This window comes from Pangasianodon hypophthalmus, chromosome 22 (assembly GCF_027358585.1).
Source record: "Pangasianodon hypophthalmus isolate fPanHyp1 chromosome 22, fPanHyp1.pri, whole genome shotgun sequence".
Taxonomy (NCBI): domain Eukaryota; kingdom Metazoa; phylum Chordata; class Actinopteri; order Siluriformes; family Pangasiidae; genus Pangasianodon; species Pangasianodon hypophthalmus.
In genome coordinates this window covers 1,425,593-1,441,459 of record NC_069731.1, presented here as the reverse complement: position 1 = coordinate 1,441,459, position 15,867 = coordinate 1,425,593, and the positions used below count along the sequence as shown (strand labels likewise).

General features: G+C 38.4%; 1 long non-coding RNA gene across 1 annotated transcript; it reads left to right on the top strand.

Moving 5' to 3' along the window:
- Positions 1–14,311: 14,311 nt before the first annotated feature.
- Positions 14,312–15,563, top strand: LOC128317204 (uncharacterized). The gene is made up of 3 exons (XR_008300741.1): positions 14,312–14,560; positions 14,687–14,795; positions 14,944–15,563. It is a non-coding gene; the product is annotated as an uncharacterized LOC128317204 (long non-coding RNA).
- The last annotated feature ends 304 nt before the right edge of the window (positions 15,564–15,867 follow it).

Genomic DNA, 15,867 nt, shown 5'->3' with positions numbered 1-15,867 from the left:
AGCTTCTAGACTGATGGTATTCTTAGTCCGTGACCTAGTGAACCAGTATCAGGATGTATTTATTGATAGAGACTTCAAAAGCACTTCTGTAAGTCGCTCTGGATAAGGGCGTCTGCCAAAATGCCATAAATGTAAATGCACCTGGCTAGCAGTAAGTCAGTAACTGTTTTGGCAGGAGACAATAGAAAAGATGGAACACTTCCTGTCTTTATACTGAAGAAAAAGCACAAAATCTATTTTCACACAGGCTATAATGCAATCTTTATCAGCATGTCAATTCACACAGGATATACAATATATTACCTCTTGTTTATTCTACAGGTTCTTTTTAAAATACAGTGTAACCTTTCGAGACGCGTTCATTTGCGTGTATGTAAACAATTACTGACATGACGGATTCAGGCGGGACTAAAATCCCAGAGAAATTAAATCCATCTCCACATGTAAAACTAAACCTGTCTGAATAGGGCTTAAAGCACCCTAAGAAGTAAAAGAAGCCTGTTTACTCAAAAACAGCATGAATTACAATAAAAAAAATCACAAGAATGTGTTAAACAAATTCCTTTTAAATCTCCTTCCAGACAAGATGTTTACAGCAGTTAAACTGACAGTTCTTATGATATTAGCAAGTCTTAAATCCTACAGAGGTGAAGACCCACAAATAAGCAGCAACTCAAGGTGGTTGCAGTGAAGGCCTGGCAAAGCATCTCCAGGGAGGAAACTCAGAATTTGAGTTTTGAGAACATGGGCTCCAGACTTCAGGCAGTCATTGACTGCAAAGGATTTTCATCTAAGTATTAAAATAATGGTTATATTTACAATTATGCCACTTTGTCCAAATACCTGTCACAATACCTTTGAGCCCCTGAAAAAGTGCTTTGCTGAAAATGGCTTTGCTGTGATTCCTAAATGGTAACTGATGTCATCATTTTAACAGTAACAGCAATTTTAATAATTACCAATGTTGTGTTTCATTTTTTATTAATCATGTTATTGACTCAACAGAGCTGAAACTTACTTATTGCTAAATCATCAGAATTCTTTCATCTGATCAAAAATTAAATGTTCTCTAATATTAGATAATCCATTAACTGACCGTACACACTGCAACATCAATCAGCAAAGAGTTAAAACTCTGAACAATAATTCTGTGTAAGAGTGAGATGATGTTTCATACCGGACAGCGTGAGCAGAATTGTAGCCAAGTGGAGCATCTTCATCTCTTCTTCAGTAAGAGCTTCACACACTCAGTGTTGGGTCTATGTATATACACTGATCTCACTGACTTTGTCATGATATGTGAGAACTAAAACCACTTCCTGGATCAAAAGAATGCACCTATTATAGCTACAACATCAAACACCACACACAGTGCATGGCAGCTTGCTGTATATGGGGCTGTGTAGCTGCAGACTGGTCAGAGTGCCCATGCTGACCCCCGTCCACCGCCGAACGAGTCTGCAATGGGCATGTAAGCATCAGAACTGGACCATGGAGTGAGGGAAGAAGGTGGCCTGGTCTGACGAATCACATTTACTTTTACATCATGTGGACTTGCCAGGTGCATGTGCTTCGCTTACCTGGGGAAGAGATGGCACCAGGATGCACTATGAGAAGAAGGTAAGCCGGTGGAGGCAGTGTGATGTCCTGGGCAATGTTCTGCTGGGAAACCTTGGGTCCTGGCATTCATGTGGCTGTTACCTTGGCACGTACCACCTACCTAAACCTTGTTGCAGACCAAGTACACCCCTTCATGGCAACAGTAATCCCTAATTGCAGTGGCCTCATTCAGCAGGATAATGCACCCTGCCACGCTTCGAAAATTGTTCAGGGATGGTTTGAGGAACATGACAAAGAGTTCAAAGTGTTGACTTGGCCTCCAAATTCCCCAGATCTCAATCCCATCCAGCATCTGTGCTGGACAAACAGGTTCTATCCATGGAGGCCTCACCTCGCAACTTACAGGACTTACAGGACTTACAGGATCTGCTGCTAACGTCTTTGTGCCAGATACCACAGCACACCTTCAGGGGTCTTGTGGAGTCCATGCAACAAGGGATCAGAAAGGATTTGGTGGGACAATATTAGGCAGTGTACGTTTTTATATATATATATATATATATATATATATATATATATATATATATATATATATATAGACACACACACACACACACTGCGTGTGTCCAAAGTTTGAATACACCTGTTTCAAGAATGGTTTTATTCACTTTTTAATATTTTGTACTATTTCAAGGTTAATAATAAAATAATAAAATAGCACATAAATAAAAAAGTCTCGAACAAAATCAAACTATGGTTTTAGTTTTTTAACAGCAGTCCGGAGTCATTTTTTGACAGCAAAAATGCCTCTGAGGCCCTCTAGTGGCTGGCTGCAGTACAATTTTAAACCCTGCCTATTCTCATTAGTGAATGTTAAAGGTGGTGAACTTCCATTTTAAGATCAATCTCCACAAAATATTTTTGGAAATAGTCTTCAGTTGACCCTGATCTCTCCCCAAGTATTCGCCCTGACGAGATGTTTTATAGGAGTTATTTGGTGATGAATAAAAGAGCGTGGTTGAGGAGGTGATTGACAGTTGTGGTCATGACAGTCGAGTCATGAGTTGCATGCACCTTCCAACACACACCTGAAGCTCTGGACAGTTCTGTAGCAAAGCCATGTCTTGTTCTGCTGTAAACTGTTCTAACAGACCCTCAGCGGGCAATTCTCTGCAGTTTTTCCAGTATGTTGCTCATTGTGATGCTTAAGCTAGCTCGTTGTAGTCGTGCTATAACTAGTAAACCAACATGAGCGAATGAAGTGATGGCACAAACCAAGGCCGCTAACACTAGCTATATTTCATAATAATAATTTCACTATTAACTATATGACCTTAGAGAACACTCAGTGTGGTGTGTTAAGGTTAACCAGTCTCTCCTTTTTAAACAAATGCCACAGAAAGAATGAGTGGAATATATAAAAGCACTTCTCCATTCAGATGGGTAACTCACTGCAGGTGTCAGAGCTAGATGAACATCATGGAGAGCAGCGAATTTTTTCCTCAGAAAAAAGTTGTGTTGAGTGTAAATGTTGACTGTTGTTTATATTTTCAGTTGGTACATTACATTCACTACTTATACTTTCATTACTTTGATTAAAATGATTGATAATATCAGCTAGCTAGCAAATGGTAGCTTATCTTAAGCTGCACTTCAGGTAATATCAGCGTGCATGCTCAGGTACGAGCGTCCATCACTAATATGGGTGGGTCAGAGGTACGAGCGTCCATCAGAAATATGGGTGTGTCAGAGGTACAAGCATCCATCACTAATGTGGGTGTGTCAGAGAACTTCTGTAGCTCTTTGGGATTCAGCCACTAGAGAGCAGCATTGACCAATTTATAGCGCTAAATCAATTTCATTTAATTTAATTCTGCAGAAATGTATAGTCTAACCTTACACTGAAAGATTTATACATTTATTTATTAAATGTTCAGACAAGAGAAGCCAGTTCAAATAACAAAACCTTTATTCAAATGAATGCCAAGCCACAGCAGACAAAAAGAAAACGAGGGAAAATTATTACATTAACTTAAAGATACAAAGATTCATTAAAGCAGTAAGCGAACATAAACCAGAAGCTCAGTATCAGTAGCACTTGTTTCTAAACCAACCTTACACCACAGCACGGTCGAGTTCTGGATTGTGATTGGTCAGAAGGTGTTGATTAATTTTCTATACCAGCAGCTCTGACAGTAGCACAGCTGCATATCACAGGTTTATATTAATGCACTTGTTCTAAAACGTTATTGGTTCTGTAGAAAAAGCTCACTCACAACTCATTCACCGGCTCATTACAGTGGACGCGCCACATAAACTGATAAAAAAAACTTGTATAGTCTTTGATATGGTAAAGTTTTCTTCAAGGAGATGTTTGTATATTATTTATGGAAGGAGTCTCCAGTGTCAGTGCTTTGAAACAGTCAGAGGAAAAGCTGTAATTTTAAGCTTCTTTGTGGTTTCTCAGTAACATGACAAGTGTTTTTATCTTATAAACTACAAAATGGAGAAAATATAGATAACAAGAATTATTCTTATTATATTATAGTGTATTATATTGTTATAGAAAAAAATTGGTTTAAATGTTCTACTAGACAGGATGTTTACAGGAAATAAACTCAGACTAATACTAATAAGTCTTAAAATGTAATGTGCAGTGGCAGCTGATATTAAATGGCAGGGCTAAAATCTATCAGTAGCAATGGACAATTTAACTAGGATTGAACAACAACAACAGTAATAATAATAATAATAATAATAATAATAATAATAATAATAATCCTTATCATCTGCAAGCTCCTCTGGATAAGAGCATTTGTTATATACTCTAAATGTAATTAAATGTAACAAAATGTAACTAAGTGTCTAATTATAGTCTTAGCCCTTCATGATATTCTGTGTGTTTCTTATGAGTGCTGGTGGTGATGTTGCACTCAGTTTAAAAAAAAAATCCAAAATAATCCTTTTTAAAACATTTGTTAACTTCAAATAAGATGATGTGAATGCCAAAAATGAAACCTTAGTCCTGCTAGCCCATTGATACGACCTCTCCTAACCTTTTATTTAATAGATTTGATTTTATTCTCTCTTATCAACCAGGTAGTAAAACTGAGAAACCTGATGCTCTTTCCAGGGAGTTTAACCCTTCTGAGCTAGCGTAGTCCCCAGAGGGGATCATCCGACCATCAACCATTGTTTTGTAGTGGAGGCATTCTTCACAGTTTCATCCAGCAGTGTCAAAGACCTCAGACTTCGTCTGTTGATGTCTCTGGTGGCTGAAGATGGTGTAGGACATTAGATCTTTTGTAGCCGTCTGTAGCACCTGTACATGGACCAAGAACACCAGATCTTCCCCACAAGGCCTGTTACATCCTCATCCCACCCCTCTCATCCTTGGTTGCATGTTTCCATGGATTTTGTCACTGTCTTACCATCTTCACATGGTAATACAGTTATTTTTGTCGTGGTATATAGATTTTCGAAGGCCTGTCACCTCACACCATTGCCCAAAGTTCTCTTTGCTCGAGAGACTGCTAAAATTATGCTCCAACATGTCATCAGGTTGCATACTTCCATTGAGGCCCTTAGATTGTTTCTTGATTCTGGAATGCTGACAGCTTAATGGTGCCTGAGCCAACCTGTCTTCTGAGTTCCTTCACCAATCCAATGGTCAATCAGAGGGAACAAACCAGGAGATAGAAACAACCATGAGAAGCCTGGTTTCCTGCAATCCATCAAAAAAAAAAAACCCACAATATTTTAAAATAAACATTACTGATGCATATGTATTAACTACAGGGTGTCCCAAAAGTCTCCATACATTGGGGACTATGTTTGCCAGCACCACGTCGATTGTGCCTTTGTTGTCTTCCGTGGTTTTCCAGGACTTTTGGTGTTGCTGAGCTCGCCAGTGCATTACTTCTTTTTAAGAATGTACCAAATTGTTGATTTGGCTACTCCTAAGGTTTCTGCTATCTCTTTGATAGGTCTGGGTTTTTTTTCAGCCTAATGATGGCCTCTTTCACTTGCATCAACACCTCTTTGGACCACATATTGAGAGTTCCCATGAGCAGGTACCAAATGCAAATTCAACACTTGGAATCAACTCCAGACCTTTTATCTCCTTAATTTGTCATGAAATAATGAGGAAACAGGCCACACCTGGCCATGAAACTACTTATCAGTCAATTGTCCAATTACTTTTAGCCTGTGAAAATGGAGGGACTCTGTAGAAAATGGCTGTAATTCCTGAAGAATTAATGCAGTATTTCGTTAAACCCCTTGAATTAAAGCTGAAAGTCTCCACTTCAATCACATCTTGATTGCTTCATTTCAAATCTGTTGTGGTGGTGTACAGAGGCAAAAATTCTGAAAATTGTGTCCCTGTCCAAATACTTATGGACCTGACTGTACATTTAGTTTACTGTAATAGACAGTATGATGAATAAAATGTGAGAGAAAATTTGGTGTTTCTCGGTTGCAGTTTTAACACATTAAGCCGTGTTAAGCTGTTTCCTTATAAAAAGTTTCTATAGAGCTGAAAATGGTTTTGTGAAAATGATTTTTCAGTTCCTGCTTAGCCCTTTGGGTGGTGGAGAGGGATTATGAAAAGGTAAGTGTGTGAGAGATTTCGTGTCAGTTTGTCGTTGTTATGGTGCATTAAGCCAGTGATTCTGGTTCACCTGAGTTGGATTTAGCACTGATTCGTCACACTACTGGAATTGCATTTGTACATTTCTTCTTTAACGTGGTTATTTATTATTAAATGACAATGCACACTTTTATAGTTATAAATATAGTTATAAACTTTGATTGTAATGCCTTTAACAATGCTGATGATGTATTAAACAATAAAACTAGACACAAGCAGCAATCTTTGGGGTCCAAGAACTGAGAAATGCCTGGTGAACACTGATTGACCAATGGTGATGATGTTTTTTTTTAATTTTATTTTTAAATAACCCAGTCATCATAAAAATCTACTTACAGAAATCTAAATAAAATGAGTAATTAAAAGTCATCACTATAACTGTCCTTGTCCTGGAATTTTGTATGTGTTGTAGAGGACTTAAAGATTACAAATGATATGACTGACACTTTATCAGTCTCTTTTGTCTTTAGGTTTGGAATGATTTTTCTACACACTTATTTTGCAGGTGATCTCATGCAGAGATACTGGGTTGTGGAATATCCTGAGCCGGTTTGTGCTGTGAGAGGATTCAGTATCTTCATTCTCTCTAGTTACTATTATCCACAGCCAAATTATCAGGTTGTACAAATGCTTTGGTGAAAGGGGCAGCTGCCATGGCCCCGGACTGCCACCAGAGGGAGACAGAGAGCTGCCTCTCAGTAATTAGTGGTAACCTGTGCCACCTGTGACTGGCCTATTTAAGGGCTGCTTACAGGTTGCTCAAATGCTCAGTCTTGAGTTTATCCTGTGAGCGCAAGACTAAGCTGGTATTTTGAAAACTAGAGCTGTTCTCTGGTCCTTTCCTCTGCGCTGGGTTCCTCGCCTTGTCAACCTAGTCACCCTCTCATGTCTTCAGGTTCCTTCTCGTGGGTGGAAAAATCTCTTTTGTTTCCTTGTTAGTGTAGCGGTGCGGTACAGGACAACAGAAATTATTACACTAAACAAGACGACTACGCCACCCCAGGACTTTCACCCAGGGAAATACTATGTGCCAGTGAATATTACTCAAAGGAACACAGGTTCGGTTCTACTAAGAAATAGAGCAAGAGACATAGGTACAAAAGATGCTTTGCTTTATTATTCAATAATCACCTTTTAAAAAGAGACAAGTCAAAATGCAACTTAAAATAGTAGTACCTGCAGTTCTTCACAGTACATGTTCCACCTAAGGTTACAGGGCTGTGGCCAACTAGCACAATATCTAGTTACCACATGCTATCAGTGCACACATTCACACTCACTCAATACCCAGTGAAGTTATGGTGGAAGATCAGCTTTACACAGCACACAGTGAACATCAGCACCACACACAGACGTGAGGAATCTGCCCCCCTGCCTTTGTTGGACACAGCACCTGCAATTAGATAGACTCAGTCAGCTTCAACCGAACGCGCACACACAACCACTAATTCCAAAAGAACAGAAGAAATATCAAAAAGAGTATACAAAAAAACACAACACGGGACAATACACTCCAAAAATAACAAAAAAAAGGAAAAGTAGCCATCCACCAAGCAATCAGACGAATAGGACCACCAGGCTTTCAACAGGAGGTATACAGGAGCTACAAAAGTCCTTGTAGTCCACTGCTGGAAGCACCCGACTGAACCATCCAGTGAAGAGCTCAAGGAAAGCTAACATGGGAAGCAATTACTAATATAACGCAAAATATAAGTAAATTAAATGGGAACAAGACAGCAGCGTATTTCTGGGTACTGATGGTCAGTTTACAAGCCCAGCAGGAACACTCCAAATTACTACAAAAAAAAAGAACATATAATTAAATAAGTCATTCCAGTGCATAAAACGCCGAAGCCCTCAGATATTTCAATTATACTTACCGAAGATAAAAACCGGCAGTCTCAAACTAATGATGAATCAAAATACCGGCCGCACTAGCGGCAAAGCATAAATGCTAACAACAAGCCAGAACATACAGCCAACTGCCATACCAACATACAGCTGACCCAGACATACGGCGATAGAAAGACGGTAGTACTGCAATAAAAGAATGTAAAACATAGTTAAACCCCCAGATATGGTCAAAGATTCAAATTGCATTTCCCGAAATCATACACATACCTGAGAGTAGGCAGTCCGACCAAACACGAGTCACAGTGATTAACCCGTTGACTTCAGGTATCACTATAAATGGTGCAAAACCGATCAAATTAGAGTAACTAACACTAAAAAAAGGCAATTACTTGATGCTCAACTCACCATTAAAACACACGCATGTCCAAACAAAACGCGCAAGGAGATATAGGCCACATTACCTGCACCACCGTGTCGAACGCCGGTGTCGAGAGCAAGGGGAGGGGCAGCTAACAGTGACGCGCCTTCAGGTGGCACACCTCAACCCTTTATAAACCCACCTATGTTAACTAATAGGTTCAAATTGTTCTGACGTCGGCACAAGGGGGATTTAACCACCTTACCACATTAGCTCTCTGTAGTGAGCAGTCAGAGGTTTCTCCCCTGATGGTCCTCAGTTTGTGCCTGTAGTTTCTCCTTTGTTCCTATTGTTGCTAGCTCATCTGGGTTTCTTTGTTTTGGTTTGCTGTAGGGTGAAAGCAAGCACATTACCAGTGTACCATGAGAAGGACTGAAATCAGAAGGGGAGCTAGGTTTAAGGCATATGAAGCCTAGCTTTCATCCTACAGCAAACCAAAACAAAGAAACCCAGATTTTTTCCCCCCATTTTGTTGCTTTTCTCCATAACCAGGACAGAGTGTGTTGGCCTGAGCTCAATTAATTTCTATTTTGGAGGTTTCTGTTTATCCTCCTTATCTTCTCTGCACTTTGGTTCTATCTCTTGAGTATTAATGAGCCACAACTCAGTTTGCCCTGTTGTCCTGTATCCTGAGGCCTGGGTTTGAATCCACCGTATGGTGAATCGCCACATAAATTTGTTGCCTGATGAACTCAAAAATGGGCAAGTGTACAGACCCACCACATGTTTAACAGCTCATCAAACACCAAGTCGTACTTGGAGTATGTTGGAGACAAATCACACTGCACTTAATCCCCAATGTGCAGTTCAGTTATTCCAGAGAGTACAAATTCAGATTTATAACCAATGTAGGCGGTTGCAGGTAATTTTTAATAAAGAAAATAAATGTTGATCGGCATAATTTCCTTTCCCAACTTAAAGGAATAAATGTATAGTTCTGCAAAGGCAAGATTCTCTTCTTGAACCTACAGTTGTGTCAAAACGTCTGAGTTTAATTAGTTAAGTCATATCATTAAAGGTGCAGTTAGGTTAACAGTTAGGTGTTAACCCATGTACATGAAGTTCTGCCCCAGGATCTCCAGGATCCCCAGGCCTAAAGATTAGAGTGTCTACAGGAAGATTTCCAGGCTGGAAATCAGCTTTCCAAACTGGTTTTCTCAGCCACTTAATGTACTTGTGCTGAGGCCATGGCTTAACTTTTATATTTTACCATGTTTTACTTATCTTCCAGGTTATTTGTGCAAGAAACAAAAAATGACTATTGCACCTTTAATCGAAAACTAATACAGGATTCAAAATGCATTATTTAAAACTGATAAGAAAATAAATAAAGCTATTTGAGGAATGAACAGTAGGAAACAAATCTATTTATGTATTCTGTTCACACACACTGAGCTCTTTTACTATCTATCACGTGATCTTAACTCAGAATGCTCCTCTGTTATGCATCAGCATCTATACTGCAGAGATGGAACAGCTCCATGTAAATGTCCATGCTTTTGGAATGGGATGTCCAACAAGTTCATATGTGATGGTCAAGTGTCCACATATTTTGGCCATACAGTGTATTTCTGAATCATAATTGTTTTTTTTAATAACGTGTGTGTGTGTGTGAGTGAGAGAGAGAGAGAGAGAGAGAGAGAGAAAGACAGTGCATGAGGCCTCTGCTTGTCTTCCTGTCTTAATGCTTTGACACTCTTGTGGTGGCTTAGTTTGTAGCTATATTGGGTATATTCTTTTATTCCAGGAAGTACTTTTAATTCTCACATTTCATGACCAAGTGAGTGAGCTCAGCTCAGTGTATATACATAGACCCAACACTGAGTGTGTGAAGTTCTTACTGAAGAAGAGATGAAGATGCTGCACTTGGCTACGATTCTGCTCACGCTGTCCGGTATGAAACATCATCTCACTCTTACACAGAATTGTTGTTCAGAGTTTTAACTGTTTGCTGAGTGATGTTGCAGTGTGTACGGTCAGTTATTGGATTATACACTTGGACAAACACATTATACTGTCTAATGTTAGTGAATGTTTGATTTCAAGTTGATGAAAGATTTCTGATGGTGGTGATTAAGTAAGTTTCAGTAATAAGAAACAAAACAACATTAGTAATTAACTCTCATTAAAATCTCAGTGCACTGTTAAGATCAAGATTCAATTCAATTTTATTTGTACTGTATAGCTCTTTTAACAATGGACGTCACAAAACAGCTGGACAGAAATATATAAATTTGAAATTTATTAGTTTATCCCTAATGAGCAAGCCAGAGGTGACGGTTGCAAGGGTCCTTGAGAGAAACCAGACTCAAAAGGGAACCCATCCTTATCTGGGCGACACTGAATACTGTGATTATAGATCAAAAACAGATAAGACAAAGAACACAAGAGCACCCACTAGACTCCTGCTGTACATCTAACCTCTGACCTTTAACTAACAGACAGAAAAGACTGAGCCCCAGGTAGCTGTACTACATTTCAGACAGGTTGCCATGTGCTGATAAAACCATTCATATCATCATGTAAGGAAAGTCAGTTTTTTCCAGAGGTAATATTAAGATGAAGACATTTTATGAGGAGTCATGTTTGTCATGTTTTCCTTCTTTTGTCAAGTCTTTCTGATGGCAGTAAAATCATGCAGTAAGCTAAAAGAATAAATTAGAATTGTATGTGCTGAAGGAGCGTTTGAAGAAATAGAAACATCGCTGGTTCTGAGGTTACCTTTTGAAAGAGTGCAGAGAGACACATGAGACTTTTAAGACAGGATAAATAGTTGGGTGGAACATTTTGAAAAAGTAATAATAGATAAATATGAATCTACCTGTCAGGACTACATTACCCATCAGCCCCATGCACATCATGAGATCATGCACACCTGAGTCACGTTAAGGTCTAATGAGCTCAAGTATTTCAGTTCTGACACTTGTAACACTCCTTGTCTAGCGTCTGTTGTATTCATTTTGTGTTCCTGTGTGGTTCCATGTTAAGCCTAGTTCTTGTTTTTCTAGTCCATGTCCTTAGTGTTTGTTTTTGTGTCGCACCTCATTTTCATTTATCTGATATACATTATAAATTAGCTCCTTTAAACAGCTGTTCAGCATTCAGGATTATTTAACAAGATTAGCTAACTACAGGGCTGTGGCCTTAGCAAGAGCTTTATACATGCGTTTTTTTTTTTTTCTCCCCAAAAAGGCTTCCTATTGAATAAAACACTTTACCGATTCAGGTCTAGTCTACTATCTCTATTAAAATATTCAAAATATATCAATTTAATGGAGATGAATAAATTTCATTAGAAATCTGGCTGCTATGATTGTTAATATTTATTTCTCAATGATGCATTTATTTAACTATTTTAATATAGAGCTGAAATTTCAGTCTATTTCTTATTACTGAATTGTACACAATAAAGCGGGATATCTGTATATATTCATGCCACATTTATTAAATTTATACATGTGTATAAATAAACAAAACATTAGGTTAATTACTTTAAAAACATTTAAAATTTTTAAATAAGCCATTGTCCTGTGTGTGTGTGTGTGTGTGTGTGTGTGTGTCATGGGGAAAAAGGAATTACACCCTCCCTTGATTCTATGGTTTTATTTATCAGCGCCTAAATAACGATAGGGTGGTCCTCACCAACTTCTATAAACAAACAAATAGGTGACAAAAAAAACCCGCAATAGATTTCAATATGTAGTCATTTTTCCCCAAAAAATAAACCAACATTCAGAAATCAGGAAGGAAAAAATAAGCACATCCTTTCTACTTCCACAGTTATTAAGACAGTGATTAGCAGCCAGGTGTTACTAATAAAAAATAGCACAAGATTAGTAGATTAGTTAATCATCAAGAAATGTGACTACCTTTTATAAAAGCAGAACTTTTGGCAGTTTGGGGTTCTGGAGCACTCAGTTGTGTGTCAACATCATGCCTAGAAGAAAGGACCATGACCTCAGAGAAGCAATTGTTGCTGCTCATCAATCTGAGAAGGGTTATAAGGCCATCTCCAAATAATTTGAAATTTGTCGTTCTACAGTGTGAAGGATTGTTTACAAAAGGAGAGCCTTCAAGACAGTTGCCAATCTTCCCAGGAGTGGGTGTGCCAGCAAATTCAGTCCAAGAACAGATTGTTTACTGCTCAGACATATCATGTGACCTACAGGCCTCTGTAAGCACATTAAATGTTCATTACAGCATAATCGGAAAAAGACTTTCATGGAAGGTTTGGTAGGGAAAAAAGAATATGGAGCATGACTTAGGTTTGCAAAATTGCATCTGAACAAACCGCAAAAGTTCTGGAACAATTTCCTTTGGACTGATGAGACCAAGGTGGAGATGTTTGGTCATCATGCACAGTACCATGTTTGGCAAAAATGAAACACAGCATATTACCACAAACACCTCATACTAACTGTGAAACATGGTGATGGAGGGGGAGGGGGTGATTTCAGCTTGTTTTGCAACCACAGGAGCTGGGAAACTTGCAGTCATTGAGACAATGATGAACTCCACGTTATACCAGAATATTCTTGAGACAAATGTGAGATCATCTGTCCAGCAGCTTAAGCTGGGCTGAAATTGGGTCATGCAACAGGACAATGATCCCAAACACAGCAGCAAATCGACATCTGAATGGCTAAAGAAGAGAAAAATGAAGGTGTTGGAATGGTCAAGTCAAAGTCCAGATCTCGACCCCATTGAGATGCCGTGGTGGGATCTTAAGAGAGCTGTGCATAAACGAATGCCCTCAAACATCAATGAACTGAAGCAACGTTGTAAAGAAGAGTGGGCCAGAATTTCTCCAAAACAACATGAGAGACTGAAAAACCCCTAAAGAAAACATTTTACTTTGTTATTGTTGCTAAACGTGGTTTTACATGTGACATGTAGGGTGTACTTATTTTTCCCACCTGTTTTCTGAATGTTGGTTTAAGTTTTGGGGACAAAATGATTACATATTGAAATCTGTTTTTTTTTTGTCACCTGAGGTTATTTGTTTATTGAAGTTGGTGAAGACCACACAGTTGTCATTTAGGCCCTGATAATTAAAAACAGAATTGAAGAAGCTGTACTTTCGTATTCCCATGACTGTATATATGTATCAGATGAACACACATGAATACACACAATATACTGTATAAAACAATATATCAGTGTAACTTCATCAATCTCCTTTAATCTCCATTTATTTCTCTACACAGGTGTTCTCAGTGATTTGAGTGTGAAATATCCCGATAAGCTGATATGTGCTGTGAGAGGATTCAGTGTCTCCATTCCCTGTAGTTATTCTTATCCAACATCAAATCCCAATATTCAGGTGACGCAAAAGCTTTGGTGCTCAATGAACTCAAACAAAGGAAGGTGTTTGGACCCACCGTATGTTTATAATAGCGCATCAAACACCAAGTCAGACTTTGAGTACGTTGGAGACGACAAATCAAACTGCACCTTGTTAATCCACAATCTACAGTCCAGTTATTCTGGAGAGTACAAATTCAGATTTATAACTGTTCAGCCTAGTGACAGATACACAGGTGATCCTGGAGTGATTCTACAAGTTGCAGGTAAATTTTAATGATTAAAATAAAAATCCAAATTATTCCTTGTCTTATAGTTTACTCTCCTCACCTATAGGAATAAATTATAGTTCTACAAATATTTCTTGTTGTGAACTTGTTGAATCCATTGCCAAGATCAGCTTTAATTTTATCAAGAAATCTCATTTAGCTGATGTTTATTATTCAATAATACATTTTCAGCTTTGTGAGAAATCACAAAGTCACTGACGTGGAGTCTTTCCTGCTCTCTGAAAAAAGATTTAAAGGTGTCACTAATCAGGCTCAGTGGAAACAGAACCTATAAAGAAGGAGACTCGTTAAATCTGACATGTGATGTGAACTGCACACACAGTTCCTCACAGTTTGTGTGGTCTAAGAACAACGAGCAGTTAAACACATCAGGACCTGTTCTTCACTTTCCTGCTCTAACCGTGAGGGATTCTGGGAATTACACCTGCACTTGGAAAACCAACGAGGCGTCAGGATCTGAAACGATCAGCCTTCAGGTCGAGGGTGGGTCCATCTGCTCACAACATTCCTGAAGTTTAAATATCAGACTGTCTCTAGTTATTACTGAAGGAAATAATGTGACGTGTTTAGTTAAGTATTCACATGTTAAATACTGTTGTTTTTTAACAGGTGAAAATCCTGAAAATCCTGATCACTGGCCAATCTGGATCATTGTTGTGTTGACAGCCGGACTGATTTTCATCATTGTAGCTATCCCAGCTGTGATTTACAACAGGAGGTAAAACAGTCTTAAAAACTCACAATCTTTTTGTGAAACAAAAAATGTCTTTATAAAAGCATACAATTTTGACATGTCACAAGCTGTACTGCCAAACTGTTAATTTAGTAGTAAACAGCAGTTAACGTGTAGTTTGTGTCTCAAACAGGTTTTTGTGTGAGCGCAGGAGTGTCGACACTGAGCAGCAGAAGGAGGGCGATTCTGATATCGACATTGATGTCCAGCAGAATGAAGACGATTCTGATATCTACGCTAATGTCCAGCAGAAGGAGGACGATTCTGATATCTATGCTAACGTCTAATAGCAATGAGCTGATCACAGTTTCACACCTCATGCTCAACATAGTCTTCTTCTTGTGAATTTCCTGTGTGAGATGAAAAAGTTACACACCCCTTACATTTCCTTTGTGTTGCATTTGAGCTTAATTTCAAGATAGACAACTTAACCATTTATTACATTTATTGGAATTTCAGTCATGGAGCAATTTTTGAAGTTGGTTTAGAAACGATTCTTAATTTCTATTTATTTATTACTTTTGCTGTATAATTACAACTGATACACAAATGAAACCTACACAACCTGTAACAGAAACCAACACACACTTGTCTGTATACACGGCATATTTAGTAAATACTTCCAGTCTCTTTGTGTTAAACCACATCTTTTACAGTTACTTCCTCTGCAGAATGATGGGGTTTTATTTTTAAGGCCTCAGACTTGTTTCACATTAAACTTCTAGAACAATAAAATTGTGTTTATGTTCTAAAGTGTGTGATTTTTTTCTTTTTTGTGAGGATGATGGTTAAAAGACGTGAATGAATTCACATCCAGAGTAGCCTGATTAACCAGATGCTTTATTACAACTGCTCAGTAATTGAAGAGAAAACGTACAGAGGTTCAGGTTTCCATCACTGGATGGAGACCTCAACATATTTTCTGTATTTGAAGACATGAACATACATCCCCTCTGCTGTTACACTCAAACTTCATACATTTATTTTCTGAAAAATCAACCTAGAGACTTGAGGATCTGATGTAATAGCGAAAAAAAAAAACCCTTTATCTATATTA